This window comes from Chionomys nivalis, chromosome 25 (assembly GCF_950005125.1).
Source record: "Chionomys nivalis chromosome 25, mChiNiv1.1, whole genome shotgun sequence".
NCBI classification, from domain to species: Eukaryota; Metazoa; Chordata; class Mammalia; order Rodentia; family Cricetidae; genus Chionomys; species Chionomys nivalis.
The window spans coordinates 19,939,822-19,965,194 of NC_080110.1; the positions used below are offsets into that span (position 1 = coordinate 19,939,822).

The 25,373-nt window shown below is 37.9% G+C and overlaps 1 protein-coding gene and 1 pseudogene across 3 annotated transcripts in view; both read right to left on the reverse strand.

The window, feature by feature from the left end:
- Syt1 (synaptotagmin 1) overlaps positions 1 to 25,373 on the reverse strand; it is a 494,427-nt gene that overhangs the window by 194,501 nt on the left and 274,553 nt on the right. The gene's annotated exons all lie outside the window — the stretch shown is intronic.
- Positions 4,086 to 4,933, reverse strand: LOC130866413 (lys-63-specific deubiquitinase BRCC36-like; annotated as a pseudogene).

A 25,373-nucleotide genomic window follows, 5' to 3' on the forward strand; every position in this document is an offset into this window, starting at 1 on the left:
CTATTTCCAGCTCTATTTAAGGATTGTATTGTATAATCAAAGAATACAAAATTCAAGGCCAAACAAAAGGGCAAGGAATTATCAAAAAATATTATCAAAGAAAGTATTTGAATACATAAGATCCAAAAATTGTAAGTTATTTTCGAACTAATCATTAAAAAAATAGTTCAGGAGAAATGAGAAAAACAGGCTGTTCTGTACTAGAGGGGGAGAACACAGCTTAGAGCTCTAACTTCTTCGAGTCCTCTGTCCATCATAGAGCAGTATGAAGCCAACGTCTGTGCCAATGTAGCCTTACTGACCCTAACTCAATGCCCAGCTTCAGTAAAGAATCCCACTATGGTCAGAGTACTAGACACTGAAAGGCTTCCTTCATCGAAAAGGAGCTGGCCTGCCAGTCTCACTTCATGAAGACCACTGGAATCCTGTCACTAGTGGATGCTGGTACAGAAGCCCATCTCTTGCCTCAGCCATTGCCTGTTGCAACGCATTTTAGTTCTTTCTTCAGAACACGGTATAGAACGCATTCTTTACTGAACTGTGGCAAACCCAGGTAAGGCTCCCAGGGAATATGATCACACATGCTCTGAAGGAATTTGGAAAAATAAGGAACTACTGTCAACATTTTCACTTCAATTCTTTCCTCGCCTGAGGATCCCAGAGCAGTAAGTGAGACTGAGCCGCGTTCAAACTGTCCCCCACAAATCTGCAGGTGTTTCAGTGTCAGCCTCAAGGTACATCTTCTCTGCGATTCAGATGAATAAATTGTCTTGGGAGATGTGAGAGGCAAGCAGGGCTCTGTTATTGTGGGCGGGCGCTGGTTTCTGGTGGCAGATACCACAAAGGCATTAGATAAAAAGGTGGGAGAAGCATTGGAAACCGTCGATAGGAGTTTCCATACAACATATGAAGAGAAATTAAAGTCTTATTCAAAAGTGTCTTTTCTAGGTTTACTTACAAGCTGCCCTAGTGTGTCTAAAGTACCAATATTTGGTTCCCTTTTCCCGTCTTCTTTTTTTTTTTTATCTTAACTTTGCTTTCTGTAAAGAAAGATACACATGACTCTAGACTGTGTAGGTGGTGAGACAATCAAGACACAAATTCCAGTGTTGGACCATCATTAGCACCTTCGGAGCCCGTTTCACAGGCTCTGATCATGGGAAATGCCTATCTAATAGCATATGGTCATAGTGGTAGCATAGCAGATTTAAGGAGGGATCAGGATCTTATGCCACACAGGTCTGAGGCCAATAAACAACGGTTAAGCATAAATCTTTTGTCATGCACGAAGCAATATTCTAACTGTACCGCATATGTATTACCATAATCTTTACAATAACCTGTGAAATAGGATGGTCTATTATTTCTATGCTCACTCTTTATTTTAAAATTTACATATGTGTGTATTTATTTGTGTGTATGTATGTGTGTGCACATGATGTGTGAAGTCACATATGCCATAGTATATGTACATGAAGGTCAAAGGACAATTTGTGATTCTATCACATGAGTCCCAGGGATTAAACTCTGGATTTCAGGTTTGGAGGCAAGCACCTTTAACCCATTGAACCATCTTTTAAAATTGCTTTTAACTGAAAATAGATTCTTTTATACAATATAGTCTGAGTGCAGTATTACAGTTTCCCTTCTCAACGTCCTTCCAGATCCTTCCCACTTTCCTACCCACCCAAGTCCACACCCTTTCTCTGTCTCCCTCATTAGACTATAAACATTCCTCTAAAATAATAATGATGAATGGAAAGTACAGTCCGGCCAATTAAAAATCTTATCTAAGCATATAAGTTAGGAAATGCTCTGAAGGGACCAGAGCATACACACAAGAAGGAACACACATATGCTTTGCTGAGCCAGGATTCCAACACCGATGTCTCGCCCAGAGCTGCTAGAATGATTGCTGTGCTCTCCCACAACACCAGCGACACGGTTTGATTCTTTCAGGTCCCTTTGCGGTTCAATACGAAAGATCCTCAGAGGGTAATACTACACTTATAGCTCCCTGAACATCTGCATGGTGGGATCCAGAAAACATAACAAGAAATAAAACTGACTGTGTGACTTGCTTATTTCCAGAGCAATTTATATATTTTGTTACTAAGTTAATATTTTTGTCCCTAACTATTGCATGTGATGACTGTTATCCAACAATATTGAGTGCTCGTGGGGCTCCTGTTACACAGCTTAGAAAGAATATTGAGTGACAGACTGAACACTCAACAGAATGCATTCTTTTACGATATATATTTTCACACTTTTGTGTGTCTGAGGTGGGAATTTTCTTAGGGTTTTATGGCATCTCACTTTCACTCTCTGCCAGGATAAACTGCTGTTTGCCTGGGTTTGCTCGAGACGGCTGTTATTTTCAGCAATGGTCCATGCCACGAGTCATTTTGGGGGGACCTAAGCAAAGGTAATGAATCCTGCTTGCTGCCTGAAGCCTTCCTGTGTCAGCATGCACCACAAACACTAGCAGAATGAGAGTCAAGTAGTTTGAACGATTTTGGAACAATATTAACCAAAATGCTCTATTCTAGGACTCGTTTTGGTAAATATATTTTTATTTTACAATAATTATAAACAGAAGAAATTATAAAGCCAGAACAAAAAAAAAAATCCCACATGTCCTTTATTCAGTTTCTCCTAGTTGTAAGATCTACAACTCTATAAACTTCCAAACCAACATTATGATAATGATATAATATTTACTGTCACTGGACTTTACACAAATTTTTGTTTGTGTTTACAAGTCAATGAAATATTAGCATGGGAATAGTTTTATGTGCTGAGCACTAGAAAAAAGACCCAAAACTATTTCATCAGCCTAAATGAACTCTTATCCCATAATGTCATAGTAATACACATCCTATAAACAATGCACTCCCAAACCTTGGAAATCATTAAACCCTTTCATAGTTCCGACATTTCAAAAATGCTGTAAAATGCAACTGTACAGCAAGTAACCTTTTGATATTACCTTTCTTTCATTTACTATAATATATCCCAAGGCTCATCTAAGTGGGATATCTGTAGCTGGTTCCTTTCCACTACAGACTGGCAGTCCACGGTAGGAATGGTTTGTTCAACTACTTACCTACTGTAGACTACTTGGGCTGTCTCTCATTTGAGGTTATCTCAAACAAAGACACTGTGAAATATTTTGTTAAAGTTTTTGTGTGCCCAGGCAGTGCAACCTCTGGGCCATATGTTGCGTACATTTAACTTTAGGAAGTATTTCCAAATTCTTCTAGGGAACAGCTTTATTTTATATCCTTGTCATTAGTGTATGAGAAATATAGTTTGCATCCTTAATAGTATCTGGTATTTTCACTATTATCTCCTTAGCAATCCTGTTAAGTATATCACACCACACTGAAGTTTTTATTTGCATTCCTCAATGACTTATGAATTTCAACACATTTTCATAACAATACCTTCCATCTATATGTTCTCTTTGGTGAAAATGTTTATCTTTCTTTATTTCCTTCTGGGATTATTTTTGAGTTTTGATCATATTTTATTTTTCCATATTTACCAGATATCAGATACTAGAAGGGTTTCAAATAATTTATCTTCTTATTCTTTCTTTTTTTCTTTACAAAATAAAGTTTAATATTGGTGAAGTCTAATATATCTATTTTGTTTCTGGATTGTCCTTTTTGGCTGAAATTTAAAAACATTTCCTGAAGATTTTTCTCATATGATATTTTTCTAAAAGATTTTCTATCTTACATTAAATCCATGAAACATTTTTGAGGGACTATTATTTTGTTGGCCTGTATAAGTTCAATTTGCCGAAATGACTGCCCTTCCTTCCTTGAATCATCTTTGTACTTTGTCAAACTTAGTCAGCCTTATAATCATGGGTTTATTTCTGCATTTTTCTTTTCTGTTCCTTTGATTTATATGTCTAGTCTTCCATGAATACCATTGCATCTTCATTACTGCAACTTTATAAGAAGTCTTGAAGTTATATAATGTGAGTCCTCCAACTTTCTCTTCGTTGAAATTAATTTAGCTTATAAATTGTATGTCAAGTATTTTCATCTGCTCATTTTTGCTCTCCTGCTTTATTCTAGGGAAGACAGCTCTTCCATAAGACCTTCCTTTTCTTGTTCCAACTCCTGTAGATGCAGCCTGCTTTTCTCTAGTCTGTTTTCCACCCACTACAGTAGGGGCCCACAGGCTTCGAACATTTGACTGCATAAATGCTTTGTGAATACCAAACCATTATGGATCTTAGTTAATGAGTCCAGATGTGTAAGTCTGTGAATCCTCCTATAGGCACAATATTCTTCCTGACACGGGATCTTCGGCAGTCTGCCGACTTGAAGCACACTTTCCCAATGATGATATGAGGCACAGTAGGGATTGGAATTTCAGTTATCTCGTATTCTGAGCTCTTTGGGTCTTGAACGGATTGAAATCAAGTGCAGTACCCGACCAGTTTTTGTGGTTTTGTCTCCTATGAAACAAGCAAAAGTCAGCCCTATGATGCCTTGGTCCATCATCTGGTACGTGGCTTGTGTACGGACATCAATATGAGAAGGCCAAACAGTGACATGAGGGTGGGGATGATACCAGCCAACCTGTTTCTTCAGCTCACCTTTCGATTGAGGCTGCAGACAGTTGTTCTGGAGAAATTTCTACTCAGTCCTCTGTCTTGTCAGAATGTTGCAAGATAATGACAGAATGGATGTGAACAATTCTGGTGGTGTCCATCTTTTTCTCCAACTGTGCGCATTTCACTTCCACTGTATGTAAATTTGGAGTTTCTCTGCACATCACCGTTCAAGTCCCCGACACATAGACCCATCACCCCTTCCTTCTCTGTGCTCAGCGCATGGTTGAGACAAATGGAGAAACTGTCAGACTCGAGATGAACCACCTGCATCTTCTGCAGCATCCCAACCACCATCTTGCTAGGATCCACTCAATAGGCCTTGGGCCCACTGCAGCTTGCCCAATCAGGGGCTTAGAGGCAGCCTTCCAAGATGCCTTGTGGGGTTCCACAGGGGTGGAGCCTGGGGCATAGGGGAGGGGCCAGGTCCCACAGGGGGTGGGGCCTAGTGCAGGGGTGGAGCACACCTAATATCACTTAGGAGATGCTGTGTTTTTTTTTTTTTCCCTTTTACCATGTTTACAAGATTGCTGCAAAGACTGGGGGAGTGGGAGGGTGGAGATGGAGGAAGGGCGGATATAGGAGCAGGGAAGAAGATATCTACATTAAGGGAGCCATTTTAGGGTTGTCAAGAGACTTGGCTCTAGAGGGAATCCCAGGTGTCCACTGGGATGTCCACAGCTAGGTCCTTGGACAGCAGAGCAGAGGGTGCCTGAGCTGGCCTTTCCCTACTATCACACTGATGATTATCTCGAATATCACCATAGAATCTTCGTCCGGCGACAGATGGAGATAGAGACAGAGACCCTCATCAGAGCAACGAACTGAGCTCCCAAGGTCCAGTTGAAGAGCAGAACGAGGGAGAAGATGAACAAGGAAGTCTGAACCGCGAGAGGTTGGTCCACCCACTGAGACAATGTGCCTGATCTAATGGGTAATGGGAGTTCACCAAATCTAGCTGGACCGGGACTGAACGAGCTTGTGATCAAACCTGACTCTGTGAATGTGGCTTACAATGGGGGCTGACTGAGAAGCCATCAATAATGGCACTGGGACCTGTTTCTACTGCATGTACTGGCTTCTCGGGACCCTAGTCTATTTGGATACAAAGCTTCGTAGGCCTGGATGTAGGAGGGAGGGCCTTGGACTTCTCACAGGGCAGGGTTCCCTGCCCTCTCTTAAGGAGGGAGGGGGGAAGAGGGTGAGTGAGGGAGTGGGAGGGTAATGGGAGGAGGGAGGAAGTGTAAATTTTTTTTTTAAAATATTTATTTATTATGTATACAATATTCTGTCTGTGTGTATTCCTGCCGGCCAGAAGAGGGCACCAGACCTCATTACAGATGGTTGTGAGCCACCATGTGGTTGCTGGGAATTGAACTCAGGACCTCTGGAAGAGCAGGCAATGCTCTTAACCTCTGAGCCATCTCTCCAGCCCCCAATGTCTAATGAAATGTGTGACATAAAATTCAATGCTATGAATTTATATCAACATAATTTATTTTGTAATCATTTCTGGTAAGGGAATATAAAATGATAGTGAATTTTATAATTAATGGTTTCTTAGAGTCAAACCATGAGATGAAAAGTGAATGTTATTTTTCAATATTATAATATGATAAGCTTCATAAAAATTTGAACAAGCTTAGTATCTCATTCTCTGTTATGTTTAGTAATTTTAAGCAGTATAAATTTTATAGGAATTAGGTAAAATAAAAATTCTATTCATTGCTACATTAGTTTTTCTCTCAGATTAATATAATAGGGGCTGAAATAATAAACCAAACCTAAGTCAAAACCAAAACATTCAACTCTTACATAATGACAAAAAAGTCAAGAAATCTTTTATAAGCCTGAAAATTCCCCTACAGTAAAGGACACGAATCTCTGAAAACATGGAACATTAGAGTTGTTCCTAAAAGCATTTGACAATGTATTCATAAAATTAACATTGCTAATTTTGCATCCACTTCTATTTTAAGAAAATATTTTATTACTGAAGCTTCAAAAACCACACTTGTTTTTAAATTGCCACACTGGAAAATATTTATGCTTTTAATGAGTCTCCAAAGATTTCAGCTTGAAGGACAAGGTTGTGGTCAGGCAGGAAAAACAGAATAGCTTTTCAAATGTACTGGAAAGACTTCAAGTATATTGTACAGTGTCATAAAAATGGCAAAGTTCTAGCTTTTCCTTTTCCCTCCTTCCTCCTCTCTATCCCTTTTTTATTCTTCCCTTCCCTTCCTCTTTCCTTCCTTATATTTGATAGGGAAGATGAACATGAAAACCCAGCGGGAAATAGAAACAATATAGATTGGATGGTTTTTCTAAATTTGTGTTTACCCCATTGTTGGTGATAGCCGTGATTTTATTTTATCTTTTCTGTTGTTCACTATTTCTTTTGGAGTTGACATCGTCCGTGGATCAATTTTTATATGCTCCAAAGTCCAATATTAATTGAAGCGCTTCTTTCACTTTTGTATAGTAAGATAAAGTTAGATGCTTTGGCAGTTTTTGAAGAAACACAGGTTAGTTGGTTGAAGCCAATTGGCTCTCAAAACGCTTTCTATAGAAACCACAGACAAATGATTTGGAATTCCCATTCTCCCTTGCTTTTGTTGAAGCACAGCTCTGAGCTCTCACCGTTTCGGAACAGCAGGCACTCGAGAGAAAGTCTAAGCTGGTAGCACAAAGCCCTCTTTTATCAAACTGCTCAAACTGTCATTGTTTTGTCACACAGTGAAGCAAAGCTTGAACATCGATCCACAGCTCCAATTGTGGTAAACTCAATGGTTAGAAAAATGCTCCAATCTTTCAGCTCGGAATAGCATATTAATAAAAAACAGAAGACAATTCTTACTAATATGTAACATTCAGGTATTTTAAAAAGTATTTTGAGCACATAAGTGCATCTGATATTGACAAATTAACTTCATACATCATGAATGTTATAATTTGTGTGTTAAGGGTGAGAAATCCGCCAAAGGATGCACAGCTAGTAAGTAGCAGAGCTAAGGTTTTCACGAAACTAGGCTTGTTCCATTGCCCATGGAATTTTGTAACTAGTTAAGTAAACAAATGCTGATTGAGTGGATAAATGGTGTGACTACATGTGCCCAGGTCGATACAAAGTGTTCCGAATAATCCTCACCCTGTTTTAAATGAAGAGAAATGTAATGAATATCTCTCAGGCTTGTTGAGAAAGAGAAGCTCAGGGTCAGAGTTATCGACTGCAGAAATTACTGTGCCAGACAGTACTGAGAAAAGAACATCGCAGCCGGGCGGTGGTGGCGCACGCCTTTAATCCCAGCACTCGGGAGGCAGAGGCAGGTGGATCTCTGGGAGTTCGAGACCAGCCAGGTCTACAAGAGCTAGTTCCAGGACAGGCTCCAAAGCTACAGAGAAACCCTGTCTTGAAAAACCAAAACCAAAAAAAAAAAAAAAAAAGAAAAACACATCGCTTAGAAAATTACTGAGAGGGTCACAAAGAAACCACAAGTTTAGCACTGTTTATGTCTGTATTCTAAACATCTCAGCTATGAGGCATAAAAGATACCAATTTTGATACCAATTTTGCTTCCTTCTTCCCAAATTTGACCTTTATTATGTTAGTGGATTTTTGTGAATATAAAACCCAAACAATCAGTATCCACAATTTACAGAATAACCCATCCCTTCCCTACAATGTAAAACAAACACATTGTTTTGTGGTTTCTGGATAGCTGTGGTCCTAGGGAGATAACCTCACCACATCTCATAAGGAAATCTTAGTTTATGTATCAGTCATGCTAACTGCTTCATTTTCCCAGTGGTTGCTCTGAGACCACAAGAGACAGATTATGTTGTGATATATGAAGAAGTGTGTTGGGTTCCTTCTGAGAACTTTATTTTTTTAACTTTAATAGTGAAGATACCCACAGAAATCAACACCTCTCTTCTCTGCTTATTGGTCCTGTGGTTGCTCTGGGACCTAGAATTGTTGTGAACATGAGAGAGAAGCTGGTGAAGGGGACTGATCCTTTATGAATGGCGGAGTTGAAGGTTGGTAGCAATCGTGACCTTAACACTGACGTTGAGTCTCGTCACTATCACCTCTCACCTTGGGACATGCAGAAGAAGGCAGTACACTTTCTGTAAGACCTAGCCCGGTTTATATGCCCGGATCTGTTGCTTGCAGCCAGGAGGCAGTATATATAAACAAGCTACAAGCTGATCCCCACAATAACAATGCAAACATCTACTTTTTTTGTAGACTTATTTTATGCTATGTTTGGGTAATTTGATTTCCTCTTGATGCTTGTTATTTGTATCTCTGACCCTTAGCTTCAGAGTCTCAACAGATTTAAGGGACAGTTACCCCATTTATTATTTAGAAACTGTTCCATACATTTACTTTATAAGCTAAAGTGTGATACCCTGCAACCCATCCACATGTCAGCTAGATAAGAACTGAGTTGATACGAAATATAAGAAAATTTGTGACTTATTTCTTTTAATTGAAATGCTGTAAAGGGTTTAGAGAAAGATCAAGTTTGGCATATAATATTTAACTTTAATGGTCTACCTTTTAACACACTCATCATTAATAAAAATGTGTAATATGGCAATGTACAGCTAGTTATACTTTACTGGGAATAATTTAGAAGCGAATCAGGGAGCTAAATGGGGGGAAACATTGTAACATCAAATATCTATCTGTGATTACTAGGGGAGTAGCTGATTAATGGAATCAAATTGAAGACCCAGACATAAATCTATACACCAATAGACACTTGATTTTTGATAATGAAGCTAGAAATACACACCGAAAAAAAGCTTCATCCACAAATCGTGCTGGACAAACTAGATGGCTGTACGTAGGACAATCCAAATAGACCTATAGTTATCACTCTACACTAAAGTCTACTCCAAATGGATCAATGGCCTCAACATAAAGCCAGATCCATTTAACTTGATAGAAGAGAAAACCAGATAACCTTGAACTCACTGGCCCCGGGAAAAAGATTTTCTGAACTGAACACTTTCAGCACAGACATTAAGATCAACAATTAATAAAGGTGACCCCATGAAACAGAGTAACCTCTGCACACAAAGAACACCATCACTCAGACAGGGCAGCAGCCTTCAGAATGGGAAAAGATTTTTACCGATTATACATGGGCCAGAGGGCTAATTTCTAAAAGCTATAAAGAACTCAAAAAGCCAGATATCAAGAAAAAAATAACCCAATTTAAAAACTGAGGGACAGAGGAAGCTCAAATGGCTGAGAAATACTTAAATGTACAAGATTCTTAGTCATCAAGGAAATGTCAAGCAAATCTACTTTGAGATTTTATCTAACACTCATTAGGATGGCCAAGATCAATACACCTTGTGCCAGCTCACGGTGGTGAGCCTGTGGAGGAAGATGAGTTAGTGTTCAGTTGCTGATGGGAGTGCAAACATTTACAGATCTGTCGTAATCAGCATGGCAGTTTCTTAGGAAGATGGGAATCCATCCAGCTATGCTACTTTTGGGCATACACCTAAAGGATGCTTGATCCTACCACAGAGACTTTCTCATACATGTTCACTGTGACTCTAGTCATAGTAGTGAGAAACTGAATAGAAGCTAGATGTCTCACAGCTGATTAACAGATAAAGAAAAGGTGGTATATTTTCACAATGGAATATCGCTCAGTCATTAAAAAAATGAAATTATAAAATTCACAGGTAAATGGATGGGACTAGAAAAAAATCATTATGGGTGTGGTACAGCCTGCAATCTGTTCTTTTTTTTTTTTTGGTTTTTCGAGACAGGGTTTCTCTGTGGTTTTGGAGCCTGTCCTGGAACTAGCGCTTGTAGACCAGGCTGGTCTCGAACTCACAGAGATCCGCCTGCCTCTGCCTCCCAAGTGCTGGGATTAAAGGAGTGTGCCACCATCACCCGGCGGTGCAGTCTGTTCTTAAGAGTAGTTTGTTCCCCCAATAATATTCCTTTGGCTAAACTACTCTTAAGAATAGGCTGCAGGCCCAGCAGTAGATGGCCAACAGAAAAGGAACTCAGTGGTACCTTTGGAAGTTCCTTGTTTCATAAAGTCTTATTAGGGCATTTCTTTTTTCTTATTTTTTTAAAAAAATTCTATCCTATTTTTAAAATTAATTTTTATTTTGTTTATATATTTTTTATTTGTATTGTCCTGTACACTACAGTTTTTTTTTTTGTGTATATATTATGGCTTTGAGTTTGTTGTTTTTGTGGGATTCCTAAGTGTGCGAACGAGTGGGTCTCTGCATCTATTCTATTTCTTATCTATTTTCTTGGACTCTTTTCTTTCCGTTTGCTTTGTCCTATTTTGATGTTTTAGCTTTTATTTTATTATAATCCCTGAGAAGCCTGTTTCTCTTCTAATAGAGACAGAAAGAGGTGGATCTGGATGGGAGGAAGTGGTGCAGACCTAGGAGGAGCTGAGGGAGGGGAAACCATAACCAGGATATATTATGTAAGAAACAAAGTCTTTTTTTCAACAAAAGGAAAAAAATGACCAAATTTCCTATAAAATAATATCAGGATCACACACTGAAGCAAAACTTTGAAGAAACATTAACTGATAACAGATTGTGGTTTCTAAACTTGTGCTTTCTTTAGGACAATAACGGTCCCTATATGGGGCACTCAATAAACAGACTAAGAATGTGTCACGGTATGTATTGAGATCGTCAAGGGAAAGAAGTAGATACGAATGGTTCCTGTTGAGTCTTTGGCCACACCCAGTCTTCAGCGTGACAATCTTTGAGCCTGGCTTGCAGACAAGAGCACCATGGAGAGCTAAGGCAGCTTTTCATCTCCCGGCACTGGGATTTTATTAATATGACGTTATTCTGTAGGTGGCTTGCTCACCTCTTTAGGCAATTTCCCCATACTTATTTATCAACAAATGGATGTTAGGAGCAACATGCGAAAACTAAAAGCAGATTTAAAGGGTGACAAACATCTTTGCATGATAAATTAGAAAACTTATAAACAGATTAAGATGTGACATTGCTTCAGCTCTCAGAATCCAGAAATAGGCATCATCTTATATAACAAAAGCAATAGATATAACAGGGATGCTCTGTGGCACTTTCCATCGGAAGACTAAGGTTGCTGATTTTTCAAACCTCAAGTTTATGCCTGCAGTCAGGTGACAAACTGTAATGTGTACGTGGCATTATCTCCACGTACACATATATCAAGAAAACATTCATATTTAGCCAGATATTTTTCTTCTAATATGCAACTGATTTTATTCCGAATAGGTAACACATGGAGCTGAACCTAAATTATTAGCCAACTGGCTAAGGAGACATTTCTGAGTGAGGATATACCATTACAAATTCATACCTTAATATCAGAGTATAGATAAATGAACATTTTTATTATGGTAAAAATATGCTGATAGCATGAATAAAATATGAGTGTTGATTAATCAGCTAAAAGTCACGCTGTATTTTAGGAGGTGAAGTATGAATGAATTAAGAGGCATGACTCAATGTAAGTTCTACTTGTTTACCAGGGATATGGTTCATAGGAACTACTCAGTAGCTTTTGCAATCAATGGCAAAAATCAAGAAAGATGATTATAAAATGAATAAAAACTTTGACGGAGTTTTGTGCTTTAAAAGAAGAGAGTAGAAATTGCTAGTGAGGCACTACCAATGCAACCGCGCTAAAATGATATAATCAAATTACAATGCTTAAAAGTTAAAGAAGGCCTGGTACCATGCTTTGGTCAGCAACAGCTCCATGATCAAGACTGATGACCTGAATTTGACCCCTGGGACTCACAGTTCACATGATCAAATGAGGAAATCAACTCCCAAAGTTGTTCTTTGACATCATGTTCAACAATGATGAACATGGTTCTCATCAATGATTCATCTGTCTGTCTGTCTGTCTCTCTCACACACTTATACTCTCAAATTTAATTAATAAATGTTAAAACCAAAAAAGCCTAAAAAGTAACCTCATATTAGAATTTTCATGCTAAACATTATTATAAAGTTTAAAAAGTGAAAAGTTCACATTCCTAAAAGAAGAAAAATTCAAAATGAGATGTCAGAATTAGGGTTTAAAAAATACAGTAAACTTGGTTAAAGAGAGAGGGGACTCTTCTCAAGGGATGTGGTGGAGTGAAGAGCTGCCTACCAAGCACACAGGGCATTAGCATGATCAATTTTAGAGGACTGTGTCATGATGCTATCTCTCCTTGGCTTAGAGATGGGTGGGTATCACTTCTATGCTGAATCGGTGTTTCTGCCTTTACTGAAAACAAAGAAAATAATAATATCATAGGTCAGTAATGATCGCATTGGTGCAACATGAACAATCAAAGTACCCTGCTTTGTTCCTTTAGGTGACATAGTGTGATGAACACCCTTCCTTCTGGATAAGTCAACAGGTAGCAGGAAAGGCTTCTGTGCACTAGGTGAGGAGGAGACTTCTTGAACGAGTTTATCTTCTGGCAGGGGCTATATCGAATTCTCTCCATACTCTTCTGAGGTAAGAGTGCTCTACTATGTTTTTGTTTGGGTCCTCCTGTCTGGGTCCTACTCCCTTCCCATCCATTCAGAGATTCTCATAGTGACCCCGAGTACCTCTCTTGAAACTGGAGCCAGCTGTTTATCGATAAAGGGACACTTCCTTGTTAATGTATCACTGTGCCACACTGGCTCTCCAAGAGGACATCCTTGGACAGTGTGTGAGCATCAAGGGCCAAGAGGAAAAAAGGAGCCTTCTCTCTGGAGTAAGGAGTTCCGTTCTGCTGTTTCCCCAAATCTACTAATATCATCAATGATTATAAAATGTCTTCTGTGTTTAACAAATATCTCAGAATTTCTGATTTATTAAAGAATTTCCATGGAGCCCAGAGTTCATGTCCTTTGCCCTTTTTCATATTTTTCCTGTGAAAGCTGGAAAAAGCATCAATAAGCACTTCTAGTTAACATGCTCCAAGGAATAGAAGTTCCATTTATCCTAAGGAGAATATTTCATTTTCTTTTCTCCAATACATAAAATGCCCCATTCGCTTTATGTTGGGAAAGAAGAAAGATTTGGACGTTTATGTATTATTATTGCATTTGAAGAATTATAGTAGGTAACGATTTTCTACCTAAGTAACAATTTTGTCTGCCAGCAACCTTAATTTTTCAACACTTAGCACCTCTCAATCTATACCACAGAAAATGGCAGGAGCTTGAAGTTGCTGACGAAATCCATGTCTCTGCATAAACCCAATTTTGCCTTACTCTTTTGTGCAAGAGTAAATGATACAAACTTAGGTAAATTGCCCATTAATCTTGATTTATATTCTGATGTTGGGCAGGTTTCAGTACATTCCTGCGTTTTACAGGTTAGATTTGATCACTCTCAGTTCTCAGGAGAATTGGTATTTAAAGAGGTAAAGAGGACATTTTAATAAGGAGACGGGAGGTGTGCTTTAAAGCTGCACTGGGCATAACGTCTACAAGATTCTGGGCGTATATCATTACTGACTCTCTTATGTCCCAAAATGCTGATGATGGTGAGAGAGAAGGCAGCTGGCAGAGAGGAAATGGCTATAGAGACTCCAGCGCTGAAAGAAGGAACTCGTAGCTGCAAAATCATGCTGCTATTCATCGCGACTAAAGAGTCCAGGCAACATTTTTGCTGAAGGTGTTAGAGAGAAAACTGAGCAAAGCAGCTGACTGAGATGGTAGCATGGAGAACTCCATCATCAGAGACTGCACACGCAGTTGTGAATGATGAAACATTCTGAGAACATGAAAACATGCCCGAGAGATAAATTCAGTGCGGCATTCAAGTGCATCGAAGGAGCTTAGACAGCCACAGGATTCTCTCATGCCCTTGAGACTCTTCTTTTGGCCGTGTTGGCTAAAGATTAAAACCACTTCCTCAGTGCAGGAAGACTAGATACCAATATTATTGCACAATATAAACTGATAACAGAAAATAGATACTTTTCCAAAGTTCATTCGGTTTTTCTTTCCTCTGGTGGGGTCAGTCTCCATGATGTTTGGGTATTTTCTGTATTACATTTATAATTTAATCGAACTCATCTATAACAGTCAGTGGCAAGAAAAAGACTAATATCCTCAAACCTAAGTATTTTCTTTATGAATAAGAATGAAAGAGAGAAAAACTGTACCGATATCCACACAACCATTTTGTCATTTCTAACATCTTGTTTCACAAAGCTTTTTCTCCCCCCACATCTCTAATTCCCAGGTACTTATAGCCATAGTAATTTGCTCTACTGCCTAAAAGAAGGGAAAAAAAACTCATAAAATTAATGTTCAACTTGATTTAGGCATGAAATTCTAATACCATCCAGCTATAACTCCTGCTGCTTCAAAATAATTTTTGTGTAATTCTACAAATAAAGGAGTCATTTATATCAATAAAATACTTGTTTTCAGTGTATTGCATAAAATCAATTTATATTTAAAGACTTGGCGACTGCCAAGGAAACGTATTTTAGAGAGCTTAGAAACAAAAGTACCGTAGAGATTAACTCTGAAACATTTTGCTCTATGAAGAACAATAAGACGGAAATTAGAATATTAACAAAACAGCAAAGCTATGTTGACAGGTTCACTTTGGTTACCGTGGGTCACTTCTGAATTAACAATTCTCAGCAACTGATGTTTTTCTCATGGTACTGATTTACTTATTCATTAACTAAATGGATTAGTAAAATTAATTAAAATGGAAGTAGATATAAGCATTAAAATAGCAAAGATAAGGAGCTGAGAATATCAATTTTCTTTTCTTTCAACTTAATTTCTAGAATGTAATTACAAAACGGAATTTGGTAACAAATTTTGACATGATTTCATTGTTAGAAAAATTTGCATGAGATAAATTTATTCCTATCCTGAAGATAACATTTAGAAGTAATTTTCTATGTTTTACTTGTTTTATTATTCATTTTAAAAAAAAAAACCCAAAACCTATTAACTCTGTGGGAATGGGATTTCAGTAACTCTAGATAATTATTCTTAAAACATGTTTGGATTTTAATTATTAAAAACAAGCACATCACCACAATCACCACCTATCCCTCAAGTCTACAGCAATATCCTGTTTAGTCCTTTATTGAACTCTGAACAAACTAACACACAACATGGAACTGATTAGGACCTTACATCCTGGGAGAGGCAGGTTTTTTAAAATTTATTTATTTTATACGCACTGCTGTTTTTGCCTTCATATAGGTCTGTGTGGGGGTATTGGATCCAGCGGAACTGGAGTCACAGACAGTTGGGAGTTGCCATCTGGGTGCTGGGAATCGAACCCTGGTCCTCTGGAAGAGCAGTCAGTGCTCTTAACTACTAAGCCATCTCTCCAGCCCCAGGAGAGTCAGTTTTGACCAGTCATTCTAAGGCTAGCCTCTAGGCACAAACTGTTATGGAAGTAATGATTTTAAATTCCTTTCTATGTCTATATTTTGCTTTAAAAGAAACAATTTGTATTAAATTAATAAATAGATTCCTTTGTCCATCTCTTAACTAAAATATCATTGACCACTAGGATTCATTTATCCCTGCTTCCTGTCTCAGGCTTTGAACTAGGGGACCTTGTGACTTTGGCCAAGATCAGATCATCACACTACTCTCAGCACCGGAGACATCATGCATCTCTGTCTGGATTTCCTCTGTCCCCTAAATTTTACATTTTGATCGTTATAACAAACCTGACATCTAGAGTCTTCTGTGAACCAAAGGCCCTATCAAGCTGAACTACTACATGGTGACTCTTGCTTTAACAGAACAGGTTCATCAGTCTCTTTAATCTTGGAATACTTTCACATATGATATTTACTCCATGAAACACAGAACGCCAAAGAAGGTATAGGGTGGCGATGTTTTGTTGCCCCTATTTTCAAGGGGCATCGCAGAATTTCATCCTTGAAAGTAATTAATCACATTTAGCTTTTCAGCCACGCCATGTCAGAGATAAGAATCCGCAGCCTTCCAAAACCATGAACACAGCTTGACTAGCTTTGACAGCCTATTAATGAATTGCTGCCAGACTCTAATTGTTATCGCATTAACACGGCCCACCTGCGGAAGAATGAGGCAACTGGCTTCCGTCTTTGCTTGAATATAAATTTATTCCTTTAGGTTTCATCCCTGATCTCGAACGTTCTTTTTGTTTTCCACGCAATTTCATCTGCAATCTCAAGAACGTCGTAAGAACTGGAACTAATTGTTCCCCTAATTGATCGTCTCCCTTCCCTCCTGTTGTGTGTATGGGACAACAGGAGGGAAACTATCGATCAATCATGGCACAATTAGTTCTCATCCGAGGCTCTGCCCTCCTTGTGGAAAGGGGAAATGTCCTCCCTGAAGCTTAAAGCTCACGTTTTTCTCCTCAGCAGTGGTCACTAATGGAAAAGTATAAGGTTTACACTGAATTTTCTTCCACTTGTAATTCATATTTAATTCTAAATTAGGGTTCATTAAGTTGAGAGTATCCAAACATTAGAGGTCCAGAAAGCCTTGCCACATTGTATCTTAGCCATTAGCTGTTAGGTTCTTAGGAAGCCTCCATACGACCCGAGAAAAGACCCTTGTTTATAATTGTATTTTCTTCACCCAAAAAGCCACATACTGAAGTTGTATACTAAAAATTAGTTGAATGAAAGATCGAACGAACAGAATCTATAGTCTTACACACACATACACACACCCATAAATGCAAGCAGTTTTAAATTACTTATGCCATTGGCGGCAATTCTTCATAGAGATACAGCGCTAGCGTAAGACCCAAAGCTGTAACTTTGTCTTTTATAGTTTTGTAAAAAAGAGGAAACTATTTTGCATTGGGTATTTCATATATTTCATATATTCTCATTGCTATTGACAATAAGCATTCTCCCTTTCCTTTTTAATTCAGTCTGAGACCAAGCCCCAGACTATGGAATGGTGCGGCCTGCATTCAACGTGGGTGGGTTTTCCTCCTCAGTTAAATCCTTGCAGAAACAACCTAATAGACACGCCCAGTGGTGTTCCCTAAGTGAATGACAAGGAAGATTAACCATCAAAAGTAAGTAGCTTGATTTTTATGCTTTTCATCTTAGTTTCCCCCAAGTAGACGGCACCAGCTCCTGTGGCATAATGGTTCATGCTCTGAACTCTGAATCCAGCGATCATAGTTCATATCTTGGTGGGAACCTGCTCCTTGAGGAAGAGACTTGGTCACTCATCCTCATCAACTCAGACCATGAAACCCAATATAAGTGGACAGCCATGCCTGCTTCAGCATTGCTGGGGGCGTGTTTCACTTCAGACTGCAAATGAAGGTAGATCACTTGTCAGCATGGTGAATGTGGTATGTTTGTATCTATTAGACTTACATTATTAAGGTTTGCTTTATCTGATTGGGCATATATATGTATATATGTATATATATATATATTCAAAGCCTGAGGATAACTTGCCCTTATTTTCTTATGAACAAAACAATTCATATGTTTCTTAAACTCTGTAGTGTTTTCTTCCACCAGCCTAGCTAGCTTCTTTGTAGTTCTGTTTCCATTCCTTGCTCTCCTTCTCTCTCTCTCAGCTTATTTGTATTTTTTTTCTCTTTCTCTGTCCCTAATTCTCTTTCCTTTTTACTTACAAGACTGTGCAAGGTATAACTTCCAGTTAAAATAAAATAAAAAAAACTGCTTGTCTGAGTATGCCGTTGGACCAAACATAATATTACCATATTTAAAAAACTAAATATAGCTATTTTTCAATTTTTGATTAAGTGAAAAATGAGTTAAATCTTAGGCTTCTGAAGAGCGATTGCTAAGTATAGGGAAGATTTAGAGAGTTAAGAATGGAATTACAGAGACAGAAAACTGTCTTTTAAAGCCTTTAACCTTCTTCCTAATCCAGACAGGTAAGCTGTCCATAAACCCACACAAAAATGCATCTGTATCTAATATAACATAGAAGGGGCAAAGCTAAGACCTTGTAATACAGAGCAGATCTCATTATACAGTCTGACATGCCCTCACAATTACAAGGGATAGCAGAAAGTATGCAAAATGGGCTTAGTTAACAATATGGGTTTTTCTCATTTATTCGTGTTTTAATCAGGGCTCGCAGGTTAAGAGAATTTATGTATTAAAGTTTATCCAAGTAGCTTATTGAAATGCCAATTCTGTATCTATCTGACTGGCATTAAATCCACCCAGGCAAGATTTTATTGACAACTTGACCTCAGCATTTAAAGTGTTCACAGCAGCTGAGAATTGGTTTGGGCAGCTTTGGACATCAGAGCCACTCAATAAGGTAGACATGTTATGTCCACTACTACATGAATATGAAAAAAGCAACAGATTAATAACTGTTGTTGGATAAATGATATGCAGGCATATAGAAATCTTTTAATAATGGCATACCCTTCACTTTCAGTAACTGATTTTTAAAAGTAGATGTTTGGGTATGTCTGTATATTGTTGTGAATATATACATGGGTACATACACAAACTGAGGTTCCCGGGCCAGCTGTGTAACATGCTAGAAATGTACTTTCTCGAGCTTCACTCTAGATCTTGTGAGAGCTGAGGCTGTGACTGACCTTAAGAAATCAGCAAGTAGCGGTGGTGGTGCACGCCTTTAATCCCAGCACTTGGGAGGCAGAGGCAGGCGGATCTCTGTGAGTTTGAGACCAGCCTGGTCTACAAGAGCTAGTTCCAGGACAGGCTCCAAAACCACAGAGAAACCCTATCTCAAAAAACCAAAACAAAAACAAACAAAAAAAAAAACAACAAAAAAAACCCCCAAAAAACAACAACAACAAAAAAGAAATCAGCAAGTAGACCCAGAGTGATGATGAAGCAAGTTGGATGGAGAAACTGGGGGACAGATATGATTATATTTTATTGTTCTTGTGTGTATATGAAATTATAAAAGAATAAAAATTACAATGAAATGAGAAGTCATCCAAGTATTTCTACCAGTGATTATTCCTGATAGCCTCTGCGATAGTTGTCTAATTAAACATAGGTGAGACCAGGTACAACCACTCATGAAAGATAACCAGTAACAACTATGTGTTTTCCTATACTGTAAAATACCTCAAAGCTCTTATTCTGTGTATATTTCAAACTAAGAATTTTTTGAAATGGATTATTTCCCATAATATGTTAGATTTACCAAGAAACAGGAAAAAATCAACCCCAATCTAATGGGAATCATATCCATACGATATGGACTATCAGGGCTGGAGAGATGGCTCGGTGATTAAGGGTGTTTGCTTCTCTGGTAGAGGACCAGACTTCAGTTCCTGGCATCCACGCTAGGTGGCTCCCAACTGCCTGTAACACCAGTTCCAAGGGATCTACCAACTGTTTCTGTCCCCTTCCCCAGGCATCTGTGCACACGTAGCATACTGTTCCTCTTATACACATATAGGTAAATAAATAAATGTGAAAAATATAAAAGGTAGACTGTCAGTAAAATTTATTTTGCATGGCCATTCTGCACAAGATACTGCTTTCTAAAGTAAGTCTTAAAAACCTTTTGTCTTAATGAGCAGGACATTGAAATGAATTCTTAACCAGAAGCACCCCTGTATGTTTTTCTCCAATTAAATAATTCATCATACTGAGAAAAGCATAAATCACCCCAGGCCTGCCTTACAAAAGCTTTAACCAAACTTCGGGCACCACGGGATGTTTCCACATTCATGTCCATAGCCTCCTCCATCTCTGAGTCAACCTAGGCAGAATTAATTTGTTTTTCTTACTAATCTCTCATCCCACTGCCTAGCATTTACTATTCGCACATGTTTTCTTATTTCGGAAGGCTCAGCAGAGACGTACATCTCACTCGTTTAGGATTAGGCCCTTGCATCTTCTCATCTATCAGGTGTGGCACACCCTCGTCAAAACTGTGTTTAGAAATCGGTTCTTGTTCTTATTTCATTTTCCTACATGTCCCTCAGACTTGCTGCAAAGTTCCCTGGAATGTTTGCGGTCACTGAGGAATCATTTGGGGTCAGGTCACTCGAATCATCTGTTGACCATGGCCCTGTGTAGAATGTCATGCGGTACCGCTGCCCAGGGACTAGCCTTTGTTATGATAGGGTCTCTCTGTCAGAGAGCTCACAGTTTTGAAGGCAGTCCTTGTTTCTAGAGATAATTCATAGGAAAAGAAATAAGGAAAATACAACCCTGATTACTTTGCTTCTACTAGGAGTTAGTGGCTTTTAAATTTGATGGCATGGTAACTTTTTAAATTAAAATGTTTTCCCTTTTACTAAAAATAGATTTGCTTCTCATATAATATTTCACAATTGTAATCTCCCCTCTCTCTCTTTCCACTTCCCCTCCAATCCAAATGCATTCCCTTTCTGATTCTCATTAGAAAAGAGCAAGCTTAAAAAAAAAAAATAAAAAAAAAAATAAAAAAAAAATAAAAAAAAATAAAAAAAAATAAAAAAAAATAAAAATAAATAAAAATAAATAAAAAAAATAAAAAAAAAATAAAAAAAAAAGAAAAAAAAAAGAAAAGAGCAAGCTTCTAAGAAATAACAAAACATAAAGGAATAAAATATAATAAGATGAAACAAAAACTCTCACACTGAAGTTGGACAAAGCAAACCAACAGAAAAAAAAAAAAAAAAGAAGCCAAGAGAAGGCACAAAAATCAGAGACCCACTCAACCATGTACTCAGACGTCCCATAAAAATACTGAAGTGAAAATTAACTTCTCTACACAGAGAAACTGGTGCACACTTGTGTAAGCTCTACTCTTGTTTCAGAGTCAGTCCGTTACTATAAGCTTTGCTCAGCTGATTCAGAGGACCTTGTTCTCCTAATGTCCTCCATCACCTATGACTTTTACACTCCCTTTACCTCCTCTTCTGCAGGGTTCCCTGAGCTCTGAGGTGAAAGATTTGATGGGACATCACCCTATTTAGAGATGTGTGTTCTAAACTCGTAAGTCTATGCCAATCAAGAAACTCTCATACACTGGAACTGGTAATGAGGGCACTTTTATGAACAGTGACAGCCATCATGGCAAGACAGAATGATGCTACAAAATGTTTCTTTTGCAATTGTAGTCAGCTTGGCGACTGTGGGCGATGTTCATAATTTGGGTTTGCTGTACCTTGCAATGGCAGTCATCATCGTGATATATCTCAAGTTGTGGTTATTTAGGTTTGTGTTCATTTATTCACAGTAGATCAGCAAGGCCCTCACAGAGTCTGTGAAGACTAAAGGAAGATATATATATATATATATGATGTTTGGGGGACACAATAGTATCCTCAGATGTCCAGAGAAAGTTTGTTGAAATAATTTTGAATCAGAAAATATTATAAAATTCTTAAATAATCTCAGTTCTAGTAAACTGCAACTGTATTATTTATCTTTAACATAACATAACGTAGTTACTTGAGTAGCAAACAAAACACGAGATGTCATATTGCAATTACAAATAATTCTAATAGGAGAGATCATCATTGTATGGCACTTCCTCCCCTCCACTCCCAAGGCTTCCTGTATATTGTATGAAAATCCACTACTTTATGAAGAATTTCACATGTGTGCTATTGAGTAACATATATTTTTATATATATTCTTGATACGTAAATATTAGTAAGAAAAGTGTTACGGTTCAGGTGGACATCCCATATTTTCGTTATTGAATTTTGGTAGAGGAATAGTGGTATATGACAAGAGGCCCTGCGACTAATTTTTTAAAACAGCGGAAAGAGTAAATAATTACTAGGACACTTGAGAATGGAGCCAAGTGTTTAGAGGCATTCAGTATAAATGCCTAGCCAGCAATGTGGGTTATAAAAGTGCTTCAACTCCTGATTTCTTCTGCTTCAAGACTCACATTTTAATTATCTTATCGGTAAAGGACAAGAAATAAAACTTTCCATTTGCTTTTGGGAGAACCTGAACCCCACATGCAAACCTGTGCTAAACACACAGATATAAAATAAATGTAGATACTTAAGAACCTAATAAAATATTCCAGAGAATATAAAAAAGAATCAGCACTCATAATTAGGGGATATAGGTACATCTTTGTAGACAGAAATATTTAAGAGATGGCTAAAGAAAGACTGTGGGATACAAAGGAGTGACAAGAAGAAAAATCATCAATCGCTATAAAAATTAGTCCTGTAAACAAGTAATAAAAAGGTGGACTATAAAAGCCTGTTGACTCATATCAGTGAGGACTATAGGCAAGAGAAATAGAAACTGCTCTCCAAACAAAGGGCAGGGAGTCTAACACGGTAGAAGTTCTTTTATTCAGAGTGGAATATTAATACGGAGAGCAAAGACTAACGAGCTGCTACATTCTGGTGATAACATGAGCACAAAAATGTGTCGATTTCAAAGGTCTTCATTTTCACCAGCTATAGGGAAGCAATGAAACCAAAGTTTTGGCTTGTTAAATTTGTAAACGTGTGTGTTTATGTGTGTACGTGTTTGTGTGCGTGTTGGTATGGTTCCTTCTATGGTGTTCTTTCTTTTCCTTACTAATTCCTTCTTTTTTTAGGTAAATTTCTGGATAAATATAAATGAAGTTCTCTACAAATTTAAGCCCTCCGATGTAATTTTGTTTGGAGAGACAAGGGTGTAGTTACTTGTGATTTTGAAACTCCTTGAGTTTATGAATTTTAAGAAATATATATGCTAAAGTAAGTTCATGAAAAATGTGGAAAATGAGCCGATATAATACATATACCAATTGTAAAATTCAATTTTTAAAAAAGATGGTTAGGTTGATTTTTATTTACATTTAGTTCTTTATGGGCAGAAGTTACTAGAATGGATGTCATCGAACCACAGGAGAGAGTGAAGTAAGCAACTAATCCTGCATATATTTGTATGCCATTTATCTCTAGCTCTGTTCTACTTACCCCATTTTATAATTATTTAAAGTAGTTTACTTGTGAGAAATGAAGGAATAATTGGATCTACTGCACTATCTTAAGGAAAGGATTAAATGAGGCCTAAAATGAAAATGTTCATGTTTACCAAATAATAAGCACTTGATAAATATGAGTCATTTTAATAATTAAGAAATTAGACTCTTTATATTTTTGTTATGGTATTGTTAAATGTTTCTGTGAGGGTTTCAATGTAACTCTCAGGGTCAAATAATAGCTAAAGCCTCAGCAAAAGCAAGCTAAATGCTTACCTTAATTTTTATGCATTCCACAGTAAGCAATGCAGTAACTTCTATGCCACAGGTGAGAAAACTCAAGTGTTTACACACTAAACAACTTACGTAACACCATATAATCAGGATAGAGGGGCAATCAAGTTTCAAATTGAAACTTGTTTTTATAGTATATATTCATTGTATCTGGTACTGTTATGTAAGGGCATTTTTTTATACAAATATATATTGCATATTGATCAGATTCCCCCTAAACCCATCTCTTTCCCTTTCTAAACTTTTTCTTGTTCCATTAGTCCTTTTTGCCCCAACAGCTTCACTTCTCCTTCCAAGTCACATACACAATTACAATTTTATGTACTGACATAAAATCTAGGAAGCTCAAATCACAGAGTACATTTGTCTTTCTGAGACTAGCTTAATTTGCTTAATATGATTATCTTCAGTTGAACTCTTTTTCTGTGAAGGACATAACCTCTTCTTTTTTTCCCCTTTGTTTTTTTGAGACAGTATTTCTCTGTGTAACAGCCAGGGCTATCCTGGAACTTGCTCTGTAAACCAGATTGGCCTTGAACTCAGAGATCCCCCTGACTCTGCCTCCTGAGTGCTGGGATTAAAGGTGTGTGCCACCACTTCCAGGAGAGGACATTATTTTTTTGACTGAAAAAAAAAAAAAACCCACATAGATTCACATGCACACATACACAATCACATTTTTTTAAATCCATTCCTTTGTGGTTGGACATCTAGGTTGAAGGTTCTATAGTCTGGCTCTTGTCAACAGTGCTGCAAGAAACACTGATGCAATGCATATCTCTGAGATGTGCACTCGGGGGCCCTTTGGGTAAATACACAGGAGTGATAGAACTGGCTTGTATGGAAGATCCATTTTGTTTGATTTTTGAGAAACCCCCGTACTGATTTTCAGAGTGGCTGGACTACTTGCTCCCCACCCCCCAGTCTCTGTGTCATTCCTCACCTAAATCCTTGCCCACATTTGTTGTTACTTATTTTTTAAAGAACTGAAATTCTGCCTGGGGTGCGATTGAGCCTGAATGCCATTTTCATTTCTTTAATGGCCAGTGTGGTTGAAGACTTTTTCGTATGTTTGTCGGCTACATGTATGTCACCCTCCGCACACTGTTCTGTCCATTAGCCCATTCTACCACTGAATTATTTGACTTCTTGCTTACTTGGGATTTGACCTCTTTGCATGTTCTAGATATTAATCCTATACCAGAAATGACTGCAGATCCAGCTGGAGCCTCTTTTCTTCCCTCAAGGAAGGAAAATAGCATTCAGAAAGGCACAGTTGCTCCCCAAAGTCAGAAAGCTCAACAGTAGGTTCATTCTTTTCTTACTTAGCTTTTAGTATGTCAGCTCTGCTAAAAACTAAACTTTGGAAGTCAATGTGTTATGGAACAACTCAAACTTAGAGTCACCTTTAGAAGTCACAGATCTGTTTTTTTTAATGAATTGGTGATTTAACACTCACACCTGTAGTTTTCCTAAGAATAACCATGCAGGTGGCACTTATACCCCATCCCCATGCATCTTCCCAGACTTGAAATAC